The 15,501-nt window shown below is 43.4% G+C and overlaps 1 protein-coding gene across 1 annotated transcript in view; it reads right to left on the bottom strand.

Moving 5' to 3' along the window:
- Positions 1-2,011: 2,011 nt before the first annotated feature.
- The window catches only part of DNAJB4 (DnaJ heat shock protein family (Hsp40) member B4), a 213,290-nt gene continuing 199,800 nt past the window's right edge, over positions 2,012-15,501 (bottom strand). The window contains exon 4 of the mRNA XM_085601976.1: positions 2,012-7,025. The gene's annotated coding sequence lies outside the window, so the exon portion shown is untranslated. The remainder of the gene's footprint in view (positions 7,026-15,501) is intronic.

Here is a 15,501-nt window from a genome sequence, read left to right on the forward strand (position 1 = left end):
GACTTTGTTTTCTCAAAGGGACACGTAGCTAACACTCCTCAATGCATTTACTAGCTCCTAACTAGCGTCAAAGTCATAGGAAAATACAGTCAATTAATGGCACTCTATATGTGTAATCCTTTTGACCACTGGATTCACCGCTCTCTTCGACAAGGTTTTAGTTCTACTAAATTTAGATAAGGATTTGGGAGACTTTGCAGCCCTATCATAATTTACACGATAGAGGTCCTCAGTAGGCTTCTAAAGTGAGCACCACCAATGGATCTTCATGACTCCTGATGCACAGATCCTTTCAGTATTCAACTAAATTTCACTTTCTTTAACCAACTGTCTCAGGGTTTGGTCAATTGTAACCCCAACACCCCATGACATTATCACAGAACTTCTGCAGTTTTTGGCTATTCCTCTCACTGTAAGCACACACAACATTCACATTTCCACCCCAGCCAAGAAACAGATAACCACAATGTACACCTTCTAGGTGCGACAAACAAAAGGGTGGGCTGAGTGACTAGTCAAGTTAAAGATTTAGAGTTGACTGGGGGATGTGCAACAGGGCATGATGATGGGTGGGGAACGATGTGACATGGAAGAGTACTCGGTGGTAAAAGTAGGTTGGTTGATGGGTCTGAGAGGTGAATAGTGTGGCAGGATGAGCTGAGATATGGGATACAATGGGCAGCATGATGTCTGATCAGATATTCCAGGCTAGAGCTTTGAACAGGGTGGTGGAGAATGTGACAGACAGATTTTTATGTTAAATATTACTGTAAATTAAGTGTAGATAATTATTTAAATGTAGAACAGGGAAAAACTGCTACAGCACTATTACTTTTTATTACTTTAACTAATTTAGATATATTAAAAGAAAAATGTTTTTCAGAAGTTTATGTTAAAAAATTAATTCCACATAAAGAGTAAAATATAAAAACTACAAAAAGAGATGTATAGCACTAATTACAGATGATACGTAATGTATTTGTTTAGAAAAATGTTATATTATTTTTTACATTGAAAACTGGCTGTTAAAATATTTTGAAATTCACTTATAAATATGTGCTATTTTAGACACATAATTGTAACATATTAAATGTATTTATATTTTAACTGTTTAAAACTATTATAATAATTTTATTTAATTTAACATTATTTCCAATGGGATTTTATTTAACGTTCCTGCCTCCATTATTTTCAATGCAATGATGTTGCAGTTGTTGCAGTACCAGTGGTTGGACATGTGTGTGTGGCTCAGGACTTACTACTACTTTGCCAGTAGTAACTTATGTTCATACTTTTGGCTCCACCGCCTTTTCAGGGGATGGAGACATGTCAGTCACACATTTTGAGTAACTTAACACTCAGATTTTGTGAATAACCTAAAAGTAGTAAACATATTCAAAAGTGTAAATTACTCACAAATGTAAGTTACATTTCTGAATCTGCACCACTATTTTCTTAGGCGATGGAATTACCACAATGTCCCTTTTCGTCATCACATCACAGCTGATAGATAAGAACTGTGCTAGTGGAGTAAGACTAACTGTAAGGAAGATTATTGGTAAGGAATTGTGACGTTATCTGCAGTCGTATGTCTAGCAAGCAGCAGTTTTAAAATTAAATAATTGCTTATAACTCATGGCAGACTTGTTAAATCCATTGAAGCAGCATTTGTGGCAGAAGGGTCATCAGTAGTTCTACAAACATGCAAAACATTGTCACCATGTACAATCTTAAAATGAAAATACCCAGGGGCATATTATAAAGAACGGCGTTAAAATTGTCGCCGCTTTAGCGACAGGAAACTGCCGCTAAAGCGACGATAAGGGGCTTGATAATATGCTCTTGAGAATTCCAATAGAATCCCATGTTCTGGTGTGAACCTGGGCTTCTGTTTGAATTCTCAAGGGCATATTATCAAGCCCCTTATCGCCGTTCTTGATAATATGCCCCTCACATTCTTATAAATTCTGTGAAATATGTCTGCTCCAAATGAGACATGGCAATGCTTAGGTAAAATGTAACATTTTATTTGATTTTTATTTAAATCTACATAAATGTAATACAACATGATATATAATAAAACTGGAACATTTTATATAATAAATAAGTATCTTTTGGGAAAAAAGCTAATTTGTTTCAACATAATACCACAATAGTTGCTTTTACACTTCTGTATATGTGCAATAGGTAAAAATATATAATGGCACCCATGCATTCTTAGTGGCAACATGGCATGGAGAAAATAAAAAAAGACCTTTGATTCAGACATCATTGAATCTATGAACGTACGTATGAAAAACCTGACAAGCAAACAAACCAAAACACTGTTATTCGTACACATCCTCGCATTTGGAACATTGTGATGAGTACCTGTGATATGGGTTGTAGGTATATGTGGAAATCAAGGTTGTTTTAAATCTTTCCTTTGGTTCTAGCAGGCAATACATTTCTTGGCATACAAAGCTGAGATGTGTCACTTTTGCTTGAATAGATATCAGTAGGATTGGTAATTTGGTGAGAGGCATTTGATCAAAGTTGTATTGGTTAAACAGAATCATGATTGAGTTTTTTTTTTTTTTACTTCTTCATATGTTATCCAGGTAGCCAAGATATATTGAATTTTCATACACATGTTATCATAGACCTCATAAAATTAGACCCGACTGAGTCTACTTCGCGAGTGATAATAGAGAGGAGGCGCTGAGGCCGAGTCTAAGTTTGGGGTAGAAATGGGCAGTGGCAGTTTACAGCAGCAGTAAGAAGAGATCCTTGTTAACTGAAACTATTACTTCATCAACCTTGTTCTGGGGTACACTATATGTCTAATATAGTGGCATTTAATTATATAATAGTGGAGCATGGAGAACATCCCAGGGGGATAACCGTAGCCTGGTCTTGGTTGCAGTGAACTTAAAATAAGCCTAATTGAAGCCATCCATCTTTCCATCAGATTTAGGTGGATACTTAAAATAGCAGATCTGCTGTGGGGCAAGTTGTTAGGAAGTCTACCTGTGTACCAGTGGTGTACAGGTATAAATCAAGAGAACGACCGCATGGTTGGTGTTCACGAGTGGGAGTGTGCACATTTTAAAGAGGAAAGGTAATAGATAAAAGCTAAACCGTATTCCAGCAATTTTCCGCAATGGATTGGAATGAGGTGGCATTAAGTTTGACCTCTTGAGTGTTTTCTTTTACAGAGCTGTGAAGCCATACTATGGCTTGGAAAAAGGCACCGCCAACTCTATATTATCCAATATTGCCTCAGGCCTACATTTTTTGAAAGCTGAGTGCAGGGCAAGCAGTAGCAACATGGACAATTGTTTCAATGAATTTTATTCTGAATGTTATCCAATAAAAAGTTCCAGAATTCCTTTGTTCCTTGGGCCAGTCTAATAAGAATTACATTGGAGTCAAAGTGCTTCATGAATCGCGTGCAAAATATGTCTTCATATCTTGTAAATTGTAAGAAGGCGGAAAGAGGACCTGCTGATGAATAAGGTGTCAGCGTCTGTGGATGATTTACTGCTGGTATAAATATGCCAGCCTTCTCGTTTGAAATGCAAAATAATGCTGTAGCTTAACACATACGACAGGAGTCAGGTGTGGAAGAGTGATTTGGATGTCAGACCTAGATTATCCCCATGAATATGTTTCCTATTGTTCCCACCTCAGTCCTTAAAACATATTCACACACCAACTACAACAATGATCTCTGTCCCAGTGATGATTTGTGTATTCTTGGGGTACTTTCCTGAATGTCTGACCCTTTTTGTGGAACCCATGAAGGGTGAGCAGTGCTAGCATTTTCAGAATGAGGCAAAAGAAGACCCTGTCTTGCAGAAGGAGTCCTCCTCACAAGTAAAGCTTGTGCGAGGGCAAGGAGCACTTGGCTAAGAGCAGTAAGAGATCTAGGCATTGCTTTCTAATACTTTCAACTCTACTGGGTTTTTCACAGCAACAGTGAAGGCCAGCATGAGGCATGGTCACAGATGGGACGACCGCTGCTACTCCTCTGTAATGCTGCTACTCCTCTGTAAAATGAGTTAAAACAGTGATAACAAAGGGCCAAATCAATACCCTTTACTAGGAGGAATGAATAGTCAAGTCATGTTCCAAAATCTATTCAAATCTTTTCCTAATGTCAATGTGTCTGGAACTATAGTAGTTGGAACCCTGCTGCTATTTTCAATGATCAATTGATGTTATTGTGAGCTTCTTTATTGTGTGAAAGTAATTTAGGAGAACAAGAAAGAACATATTTCCTGCCCATGCCAAAGGGACGGAGACCATTGTCCGACAACACTTCACCATCCGAATGTAGAGCTAGAAGTGTGCATTTGTAAACAGGAGATTTGTTATTTGAAATGTATTTACAAATGAAGGAAAGGAGAAGATAGGTTAAAGGTCATATGCCACACTCCCAATCTTGCCAGTGGACATCTGTCTTAAAGTGAATGTCTCCCCTTGCTCAAACAAAAATGTGTTCTGTGGACACCTAATTGGAGTTAATTATGGCATCAGTCGTCCATTATATGAAGTCTTCACTGGGGCAGTGCAATTCACATGGACTGCGGCAAAGTATGCTAAAATCCATTAATTGCTCATGTGCGCTCCGCCTTTGTGTTCAGTTTGTTTATTAGATGCCAAAAACTTTTTTTTCTTCATTTTTGGGGGGTGCACCAACCCAATTGTCTTCAGAACCAATGCTTGCTGAAGAATCGGCACATCATACAAAGTCTGCACAATAAAAGCAAAAATATTCAGGGCCCAGAAGAAGATTTATTCACTACCAAACCCTTGCCCACCTTAGAATATATTTGTTTGTGTGTATTGTAGAACCTACACAATCAACAGCATTAACATTCGGAACAAGATTTCAGTCTTTATTAGGATGATGAGTTGAAAAGGCCCAAGTTTGTTTCTACATAATTGTAAAGTTGCAATGCTTCAGAGAAGGCTATCACAGAGCAGACTTGCAGACACTGGCTATGCTTCAGACCTCCAACATGGGGCCATATAAGCTGCCTTCCTAACTGTGAATCCATTGAAATTCTTATACTATATTTCTGCCTTATGAGGTATCAATAACACTGAGTGGTTTACCCATATCTTGCCACAGAACACTATATGGAATATTGTTAAAATGGGGGACTGCACCATGGCAGGGTTCTATGGTGGGAGTGCACAAAGAAAAATGTAATTTGGCTATGTAATATGAAGGGATCTAAGTGCTTGAGTTGTGTTTTCTTCTTTTGTTTTTGATATAGACTGCTGTGTCAAGCAGCTCCAGTGGAAAAATCCCAAAACAAGGTTAAAAAAATATATATTGTTAAAATCCTGTAAATCGTTTGGGAATTCAGCTTATTACAGAATTAAATAAGGAAGGGAAACGGGGCATACATGTTATGTAATGTAATATACTGCTATGTTATGTTATGTTATGTTATGCAAGTTTAAATTTAAGAGCACACAAAAACCATAGTTCTCCTCACTCTACAGAAGATAAGCACATGAAGTAAGGAGGTGGCATTATCACTATAGGAAGAGAAAGCGTGACAAACGGCTAGGTCTTTAGAAACCATCTAGAAAAGACTTGTAGAAGAATTGTATAAGGCACTATACACACATAACAAGGAACCACATCTGATACTACAATGAGAACTACATTTGCAACCTTATTGGGAATCTGAATATCAGGGAGCTCTATAAGAATTCCAACACATAAGGGTTAAACTCAGTGCAGGGACTCTGAATAACAGATGGATCAGAAGTGCAAGGAGGATAGCATCCTTTTACAATTGAATATCGTCCCCAGAAAAAGCGGAATATTAGAATTAGGATATATGTAACATGAATCCAGCAAGGACACAGGCAATGTATTATTAGAAAATGTCTGTGTGTGTGTGTGTGTGTGTGTGTATGTGTTTGAAACAACTTATTTAGTAGAATAAGGGAATTGTGCACTAATAAAGGTCAGAATGATCGTTGAATAAAGCTATGTCCCTTAATCACAAGATTAAACTGAAGGATGCTGGTATGGCAAGAGCAAACGTTTGTTGCAAAGGGTAATGTTCTACTTTTGAAGTTCCTTTGCATCAAGTCATTTTGCTGCTCTGCCCTACGCCAATTTGAAAGGATAGGAATAAACCATATTTGCAAGATACAGTGCATTCCTTTCTTTTCAGCAAGCACCAGCACACAATTAGCAGCCATGCGCCGATGCAGGTGCCCTTGCACCATGGTGAAAACATGTCTGTGTTGTTGGCAGGATTGCTTTTCTGCACTAAGTGATACCTTCTTGCACAAAAACAATCATGAGAGGCTGTTTCTTCATTTCATGTGTGATGCAGAATGTAGCACACATATAAAGAGGTAACAATGAGCAGAATTCAAGCATTTCTCCTTGTTACGCCAGCAAGGTTTTGGTGCTGCCCCAGGTTTAAGAGATATTGTAAATCAGGGGCAGCATCAAAGTCCCTGGGTATTGCGTGGGAACACACACAGCAACGCTCATGGAATGCCTCTATGACAGAGAGTAAGGCACAGCAGCGACTTGTGCTGCTTTGCCTTACTCCATATATACAAGGTCATGAAAAGCCACGAAGGGTGGCTTTACATGGCCTTGTAGATATGGCTAAGTGCTTTGTGCCACCGGAATGTCACAAAAAGTGACTTTTCGGTGGAGCAGAGGGCTTGTAAGTATGTCCCTCAGTGTATAGGTGAAACAGTGAGGCTGGCTAATATGTATTTGACATTACCCACTGCACCATGCCTGCTGCAATATAGGAACAATATTACATTTGTGTGGACTTTATAAGCACTGCTGACTCGTACATGGCCCAACAATGAGTATCTGACACTTTCAACTCTTCAGAAGTTCATCATGTCCCAGAAAAGCATGTCGATTTGAATGTAGTGTGCTTGAGTCTGGAATGTGAAGGCAGTTGAAGTGAGGTCAGCAATAGGGAAGCTCCATTTTCTTACTTGACAGATCTTGAAGTCTGGTTTCTGTAATTACGACTAACCTGGATAAGAAAAAAGACAAAAAGATAAATTACATTTCATTGAAAGGCAAAGAAAGATGGTAATCTCTCCAAGTAGGCGAACGGATAAAACATCGCTGGGGCATATTTGGGAAAGTGGGGCCCAGTCCCAAAATTACCTAAATATGAAGACTTCCAACTTCTGACCTCTTGCTGTCAGAATGTGTCGCTGTTTATATTCTTTTTAGATCTGGCTACTGGCAGCTTTAGCTAGCTGACTGACATTTTGTCACCAATATATTATCATAAATATGGGCTTTGTTTCTGTCCCAGAAGAGTATCAATCTCTCAAGTCGCACTCTTGCCTGTTTAGATGTATCCTTTCACTGCAATGCATGAGAAACTATTTTACATCTTCATAGTATACACAATGTTCATATGTTCAAGTTTTTACCTCAAGCGTTTACTCATTACTCAAATCAAGGGAATTTTTAATTCTTTCTACTGCAACATCCTTTTATTAATATTTTGTTTTTTGACAGGGCTCGACTGTGAGCCTCCGTCAGATTATTTATGTGGGAAGGGATGCCTCTTCCAGTCTGTTTAGGTTAGCACAGACCTTATAGAATCTCTGCTAATCCCTTGTAGGTGTAGCAAAGCAGCAAGTAGTTCTCCGGAGGGATGAAAGTTACATTCATGCAGTACCAAATGCTTTAAAATCAAATCAAGAAAACAGCACAAAAAAACTCTAGCAAAATAGAAAACCATGACTGAACAAAAAGGTACCAAAACCAGCATAAGTGGAACCAAAGGTATGTATTTTACAGTTTTAAGGCAAAAAAACACTAAGAAAATGTGAAGTGTCAATAATATTTATCGGTTTGAGGTTTGACCAGGACCTAGATGTAATTGTATGCTTTATTTGATGGCGAGGAAGTCAGCTATACCAGGTTGTTGATTTTGGTGGCAAAAGGTCTGAACGGAAGAAACCTAAATTTCGTAGTCTTCAAAATAGCTTTCCTTCTGGCACAGATTTGCTGCATCATCCTGGTGAAGGGTTTTAACTTTACATTTAGAGTATGGTTTATGGTTTGGCCCAGGGAATAAAGGCAGACAGGCCTGTGGAGGACACTACACTGACCACCCTGCCTCTACTCCATCTATCAGTTTCTGATATCTGATATCTCTTTGCATTGGCAGGAACCATCATCATGGCAGTTTCTGTAACGTAGGAAAAGTTTGACAGACAACTCTGTTAAACATGACAGGCAGACGTCAAACCCCAAAGTGCCCACATCATGTGAGTGTCCTTCCATGATGTGATGGTCATTTTCTTTTTTTACTGTACCTTACTACCAGGATATACTTGGTGGTGACAAAGAGCAAATTACAAGCCATCAGACCGCCCACTCTCAATTGGGTGGACTGTCAGATGGCTTATCTCCAATGTTCCTATTCCCTTGGGCCATTGTAGGAAGGTTTGCACTCACTGAGTACATTTTATTCTGGTTGCATAAAGCTGGGGGTCTGCTCACTTTTGCATTGGGCAGGAGGACCGAGAATTAGAGGAGAAATTACTCTGTCACCATTGCGAATGAATACCCTCTCTGCTAAAAACTCTAAATCAGCCCAATAGTCTCTTTTTGGTTCTCAAATTTCATGACTTGGGCAAAGCTGGAAATTGTAACCAGGTAGAGCTCCAGGACCCACGCAGATTCTGCTGAAAAAGTACTTTGGATGGAGGAAACATCAACATCGAAGACCTGATGGGAAAAGCAGAGAAGGAATGCATCTTCGTTGATCGCGTGGATGGAGGTGATGCGTTGGTTCATTTTCATGCAGATAGTGACAACTTCATTGACGAACCCTTTTGCGATGATGGTGATTCATCATTGTCAGGCCGCGCAGTCCGTGAAAACGATGTTGTTGAGCAGAAACTGTGTCAGCATAGAAGAAGATGTGCCGGTTCTGCTCAGGGCAAAATCATCAAGAGAAAGTCACTTCGAAGGGCCCAGGAGCCCAGGACTGGATTGGCACTGCTTGGTAAGGCAGGACTCACATATGGAAGAGTCCAGGTGCTGTTGCAGGGTTGTAAGAAGTCTGTGATGGCCCTGAGACCTCAGAACAGGGGACAGGCCAGCAAGCCCTGGGAGTCATTCTGAGTTTGAATGAGATGAGTCTGGTCCTTTCCTCAGCAGGGCAGAGGGTAGCAAGCAACAGGCTACATGCAGCACAGTTGTTCTTCCAGAGCAGCAGTCCAGCAGAGCGGCAGTTCTTGTAGCAGCACAGTAATCCTTGTTCCTGACAGAGTTCTTCACAGGTCCAGTAGTGTACTCATTTGGTGTGGTCAGAGCCCGAGTACTTATAACCAGTTGTGCCTCTGAAGTGGGGGTGACTTCAAAGAAGGGTCTTTGAATTCCATAGATGTCCTTTCCAGCCCTGGCTCCAGACTATCAGAAGGTGGTAATTAGCCCTTTAGGTGGGGACAGGACACTGCCTATTCAATTGCAAAACTTCTTGTGTTTGTTGATATCTAGAGGGAATGCACAAAGTGTAGCTCTCACGCACCCCATATGTGTATTGGAGATAGGCTGCAGGCACACAGGGCAGTAGGAGAAGAGTAACGCCCACTTTCTAAAAGTGGTATTTCTAGAATAGTAATGTTAAATCCAACTTTTATAGTGAAGAGGATTTATCATTACCATTCCAATCATATAAAACATAACACAGCCACTCATTTCCAATCAGAAATTACAGCTTAAAAGGGTATTAAGGAATTCCCAATGTTGACCTATGAGAGGAGTAGGCCTCACAGTAGTGAAAAACAAATGTGGGTATCATTACCTGGACATGCAAAACTTAATAAGTACATGACCTACCTTTTACTTACAGAGCACCATGCCCTATGTGATACCTGGGGCCTAACTTAGTGGTGACTTATGTGTAATGAAAGGGAAGTTTAAAGCTTTGTAAAGGGTTTAAAATACCAAGTCGAAGTGGCAGTGAATTGCACATGCATGCCTTACAGTGGCAGGCTTGAGACAGGCTTGAAAGGCTACTTATGTGGCGAGCACAATCAGTGCCCTGAATATATGGTATACCACTTTACAAGGGACTAATAAGCTATCTAAATATGCCAACTGTGTTTACAACAATGTTACCATATTTAGGGGAGAAGCACACACATGTTAGCACTGGTCAGCAGCGATAAAGTGCTCAGAGTCCTCACAAAATGATACAGCAAGAAGAGGAGGTAAGCAGGCAAAACGTTTGGGGGAAGACCACCCTGAGTAGGACAGGTCTAACTGGCATGATTCATTTAAGAGAACTCATCCTGCACTGATAAGAGGATACTATAAGGGCATTCTTGACCTCGGTGCGAGGGAGCTCTTGATAAAAGATATTCTGGATAATGGAATGATCCAGATTATGATTAAAATACCTTGAGATTAACCCGGAGGCAATCCATATCAGAGTGGATTCATCAAGTATGATTAAGAGGAACTGTTGAAGTGGATGAGAATTGCGTGTGATGGCCCATTCATTCTCCATGGTGCCAACATCTTTTTGCCCATTCAAGTGCCAATTATTGGTCAAGGGATCCCGACTTCTAGCGCTTGCCCTAAAGCCTTCACTCATGGAAAAATGAATTTCCTACCGCCACTCTGAGTGTGAATACACCTAACATACGAAGGCCCAATATTATATATGCTCATTGTGCTTGATTGTGTATTATAAACATGCACTGTAAATTATCAGCAGCACAGGTTGTTGCAAATTGCTTATGGCACAGTGAAACTGCACGACAAACAGACACTGTACCAGCAGCGGCTGGTCCAAACGGGCGCCAGGGTGGCGCCCCAGAAAAGAAACTGCTAACTGTCTGCAGTTCGGCAACGGAATGTAAGCAGATGAATTGACAGCTTTCAATTTGTCTGTGTACATCTCCCTGGCCGGGCGGGTAAAAGTGCGCATGCCAACGCACAGCGCATGCAGGGGAGGGGGGGGGAGACTGGGGCGAGCACTCAGAGCAGGAGTCCAGAAGATGGTGGTCTGACTGCGCATGTGAGTGAGGAGCGTGCGCTCCTCACTCACATTCAAAACCATTAGGTATGCTGCGCATGCCTAGTGTAGCGTGCAGGCCTCTGAATAGGATTCTGCTCGGGCGGTGACGCATTTTTTGCAAAGTCGCCCCGTGCCCTATCAAATGCCAGGGTACAAAGTAAGTAAATAAGGGTCAGCCGCCTCCCGTCGCATCCAGTCTCCTGATTAGGCAGGGTTAGTTCCACCACGTTGCAGAGGAGACGAGCGGAATCGAAGGAGAATGGAGATGCCTGGTAAGTTTATTTTTTTATTGTACTATTCATTAAATTAAGGAAGGCCTGCTGGCTAGAAATTGCTGCCACTCAGTCAGTCTACTCTAAAGCCCTCATTATTAGGGAACTCCATTAGTAATACCGCACCCGGGAGTAACGATACCACAAAGATGGGTGTTTCCATGTTGCAAGATACTGGGCCACTATTATGTGCTCGGAAATAACTTCATGAAACTCAGCTTCCGCACAAATTGCAGCAGGGATTCCCGCCATGCTGGTCGGGTTTCTACATTTACATCTCACCAGAAAAACCCCAGTTGTGATTTAACCCACATTTTGTAATTCCAATTTAGGCAGAGACTTTTGTTTATGCCCGCATCCGAAGTAGAACGGAAAATAGAATATGGGATACTGAAAGAAGTTACTAGAACACGATCTTTAAAAATGCGCTTTGCTTTCTCTGTTGAAGGTATTTTCTAAGATGGTTTGATTTTTAGTTTTTGGCTTGAAATTATCGTTTGCCGTCTCACTCGCTTAAGGCCGCTGGCTTGTAACACGTAGGTATATTAGTCGCCAAGCTTTGCTCACTTGTAGCAAGATCTTGCACGTCGAAGGCTTTCCGTACAAAAGACACGTTTTTATGTGAAATATGAGATGCATCCTAAGGCACTGAATGGTCTGTGGTGGTTAATTAGTTACATGAAATGCATGTCTGCCATATTATGGGGTAAGTGTGCATATGATGACAGACTGATGTGTGATGTGACACTTTTTTTTTTAGTATATAAAAGCAATGGCAATCATTGATGCAGGTTGTATTTTGAGTGTATATCCTAGAGAAAAGTGATGTCAATATCATTTTCATGTGAAATCTGTTTTATTGATGTCACAACTACGCTTTCACAAGTGCCTTATTAACCTTCTTACTTTCTCAAATTTGCTTGAAAATGCACCATTTGCCACATCTTTTTTCAAAAGGTTCTCAGGGGAAGAACCCTCCTCCCGCCTCCTACCAGACTTTATGACAGTTGGGCTAGCTCGCTACGCTCGCTTGATACACATCAGTCACGTGATTTTGTTTACGCCCTACCACTTTCAAATGTCACCAGCTGCCCCTGCACTGTACACGTGCTCCCTGTGGGGAAAGTGAAACAATCACACAACACTACTCCTTACCTTAACTAAAGGTTGCTTTGGCACCCTTGTCTGGGCAGAAGGATACACTCTGTATTGCAGATCAGGCTGAATGATCGACAGATACTATCATAGGCTTAGGCTACAATACGAGAAGCCATGGATGTGTGAATGTATGTTGATTCTTATGAGCCTGCCGTTATTAGCGATTATTCTTCACCCTTGAATTCCTGATAATGTATGACTCCGCCCAGACGCTTTTCGCAATTTGCATCTATTTGGAAACGTGAAGGTTCGTTAAAAAAATAAAGGGTTCAATAAGTTTCCTACTTACTACACAGAAGCTAAAGTGCTGTGTGAGAGATGAGATTGTTTTGTCTGAATTCAGCTGTCATTCCGACCCATGGAAGTTGTAGTGTCCTGCGAGACACGTTCTAGTGTCCCGCAGGAAGCTAGACTTCCAGCCACTCCCCTGAGGGCTGGACACACTGCATCCCACACCCATCCATCACGGGTGTCACGAGTGACGTGGCCCCGGCTAATAAAAAGGCCCGGGCGCACGTGCTCGTGGCCAGTTACTGTAGCCTACCACATGGTGTCAGTCATTGCCGTCATGCGGGCCTGAGGCCCGACACCACATTGGCGACGAAAGGGTGATATACAGGACATACAAACTGTCGCAACTGCCTGCCTGTAGAAGTGCGCACGTCCCCCCCCACAAGAGGGTGAACCCTGGCCTCGCCGGAATGGCGGAGGAGAGGGAGAAGAGCCCTCTCTAACGCCGTGCTTATCGCTTGATGGTGTGGGACAGGCAGCGCTATCTGCAAGGTGCCGAAGGAGAAGGTGTTTTAGCCCCTCCAGGTATGTTCGGGCCCAGGCGAAACGATGCTCATGCGATGAGGCTCCTGTAAACTGAAGAGAAGCCGCAGCGTGAGAGAGATGGGCCCCTGGTGCCTCCCTGCTGAACCGCTGTGACATTGCTGCCATCCACATACCGCCAGTTGTGATCACGGAAAAGAGGGGAGGAGGAATGGCCACAACGAAGGGAACTGCACAGAATATAGCTGCAACCCTACAAGTGTGAGCTCGAGGGATGAGGTGCCACCTGTTGCGGCAGCTGCCTGCCGTTGTGACCCCAGCTAAAGTCCCCGCGATGCCCGCAAGAGACTGCTGACACGCCTGCGCCAGGAGACCTCTGCTTTAAGTAAAGATCACCCCGAAGCGCCCCCCAAGCGGCGTGAAAATCCAGAGGCCCTGTCACCCACCGGGTCTGAATCGCACCACGCGGCGCATCGGAAGCAAACAGGCAATGTGGACAAAGGGCTAGTGCATGGAAAACAGATAAAAGAGAACGCACAGACCTGCATCGTCAACCCCTGCGCAACGGGGAAGGAGTAGCTGCAATGCCGTCGGGATTGTCTCCCAACAAACTTCCTGATTATGGGGTGAAGATTGAAGCCGCACGCCAGCCGAGACCACCAGCAGCCGTAGGGAGCGTCCGTGAATTGTGGCAGCACCGCCACCTAGCGGTGATTTCTGGCGCCACACCTCAGCAGTGACCTGGGGAAGAAGTAAGCGCTCCACACGCTTAATGAAGCTTTTGCCCCGAATCGTAAACCACAGCGCGATCCTCGTGGCCAGACCTCACAGAGATGAACGCCGACATCTCGAATGCACCTGAGGCTCACAGCACGAGTGGAGTTCTTGTGGCATCCTGCAGCGCCCGAGAAAAACAAGGGACGCCTGCAGCACTCGGAACACCTACAACACACGGGAATACGTACCTGGCCTCTTCGTGATCACCTGCAGTGGCCAGCAAGAGGCATTGCACGCAAAAGTCCACTGCACAGCACAAGAGCCATAACTGACTGAAAGGAAGATGGCCCCAGCATAATAAATCACTTGTGGGAATTCAGGCCAGCGCAGACACATGCACCAAGGAGTAGCCTGCAGTACCACCTACAAGCCAATTGCAGCAGTGTACCAGATGGCAAATCGGCAATTAAATAGTGCCAATAAAACAGACTCATGCCATGCTGAGCCTGCTATTGCACGGTACAAGCCCCACATCGTAACCTCCAGTGCCCTGCACTCCCAAGTGCCACAACCAGCATACTAGCCAACTAGGCTCACTACTTTTTTCAAGAGGAGAGGAATGGTGCACACAGCAAAGAAGCCCTGCTAGATGGCGAGCCACAAAGGATACTGTGCGCCGCACACCCCCTAGCATCTACCGCCACTGCAAGCACAGCAGCAAACGTGAACTGCTGTCACGCTCTCCTTCACTACATGGACTGACAAAAGGGCATGGTGGCATGAAAGGCTTCCACAGGAAATGGAGAGGAAGGCTATGAAAGATACAGCCAGGACTGATGCTGATTACACCACACGCCGTCAGTGGCTGTAAATATCCACAGCATCAGCAAGGCCTAAAAAGGCAGCAAGCCACATCCCCCCGAAGGAACAAAAGGAGTGGGCGCAGAGCATGCAACTATCAGTGGCCGACCAGTGCAACGGCCAGCAGGTGTTATGCTACACATCCCCCAGTGGCTGTCTGACGCCACCGCCAGCAAGGAAACGACGTCACATGCCCCGAGTAGCGAACGACCACCACTGCAAGAAAGCAGGACAGACACAGCAGCCAGGACCTAGACAAGAGAAGCCGCACACCCCAACAGGGCATTGTTTCATTCGCCACCAGCGAAGCTACGAAACCACTGAACACTGAAAAATGTGCCAGTCACTCTGCAAGGTCCCAAAAGCAGCAAACTGAACAGACAGCATCGTCACAAGGTACCTACCCACAACAACAGCACAAGAAAGACAGGTGCAGAGCGTGCACCACACACATGGCTGCCCAAAGCCAATGCCAGTGAAGAGGTCGCATCACCCGCCCCTTCTGGTGAACAGTCACAACCGCCAACCACACCACAGGCACACCAGTGCCAGAAGGGAGCGCACAAGGCGAAGACGGATCGCACGTGGTCCGAAGTGCGCAGGAGACCACACCAGTGAATCCGACTGCACCGACAGGCATCCAGGAGAACGAGACATCTCCACAAAGAAAC

Source organism: Triturus cristatus, chromosome 4_2 (assembly GCF_964204655.1).
Source record: "Triturus cristatus chromosome 4_2, aTriCri1.1, whole genome shotgun sequence".
NCBI classification, from domain to species: Eukaryota; Metazoa; Chordata; class Amphibia; order Caudata; family Salamandridae; genus Triturus; species Triturus cristatus.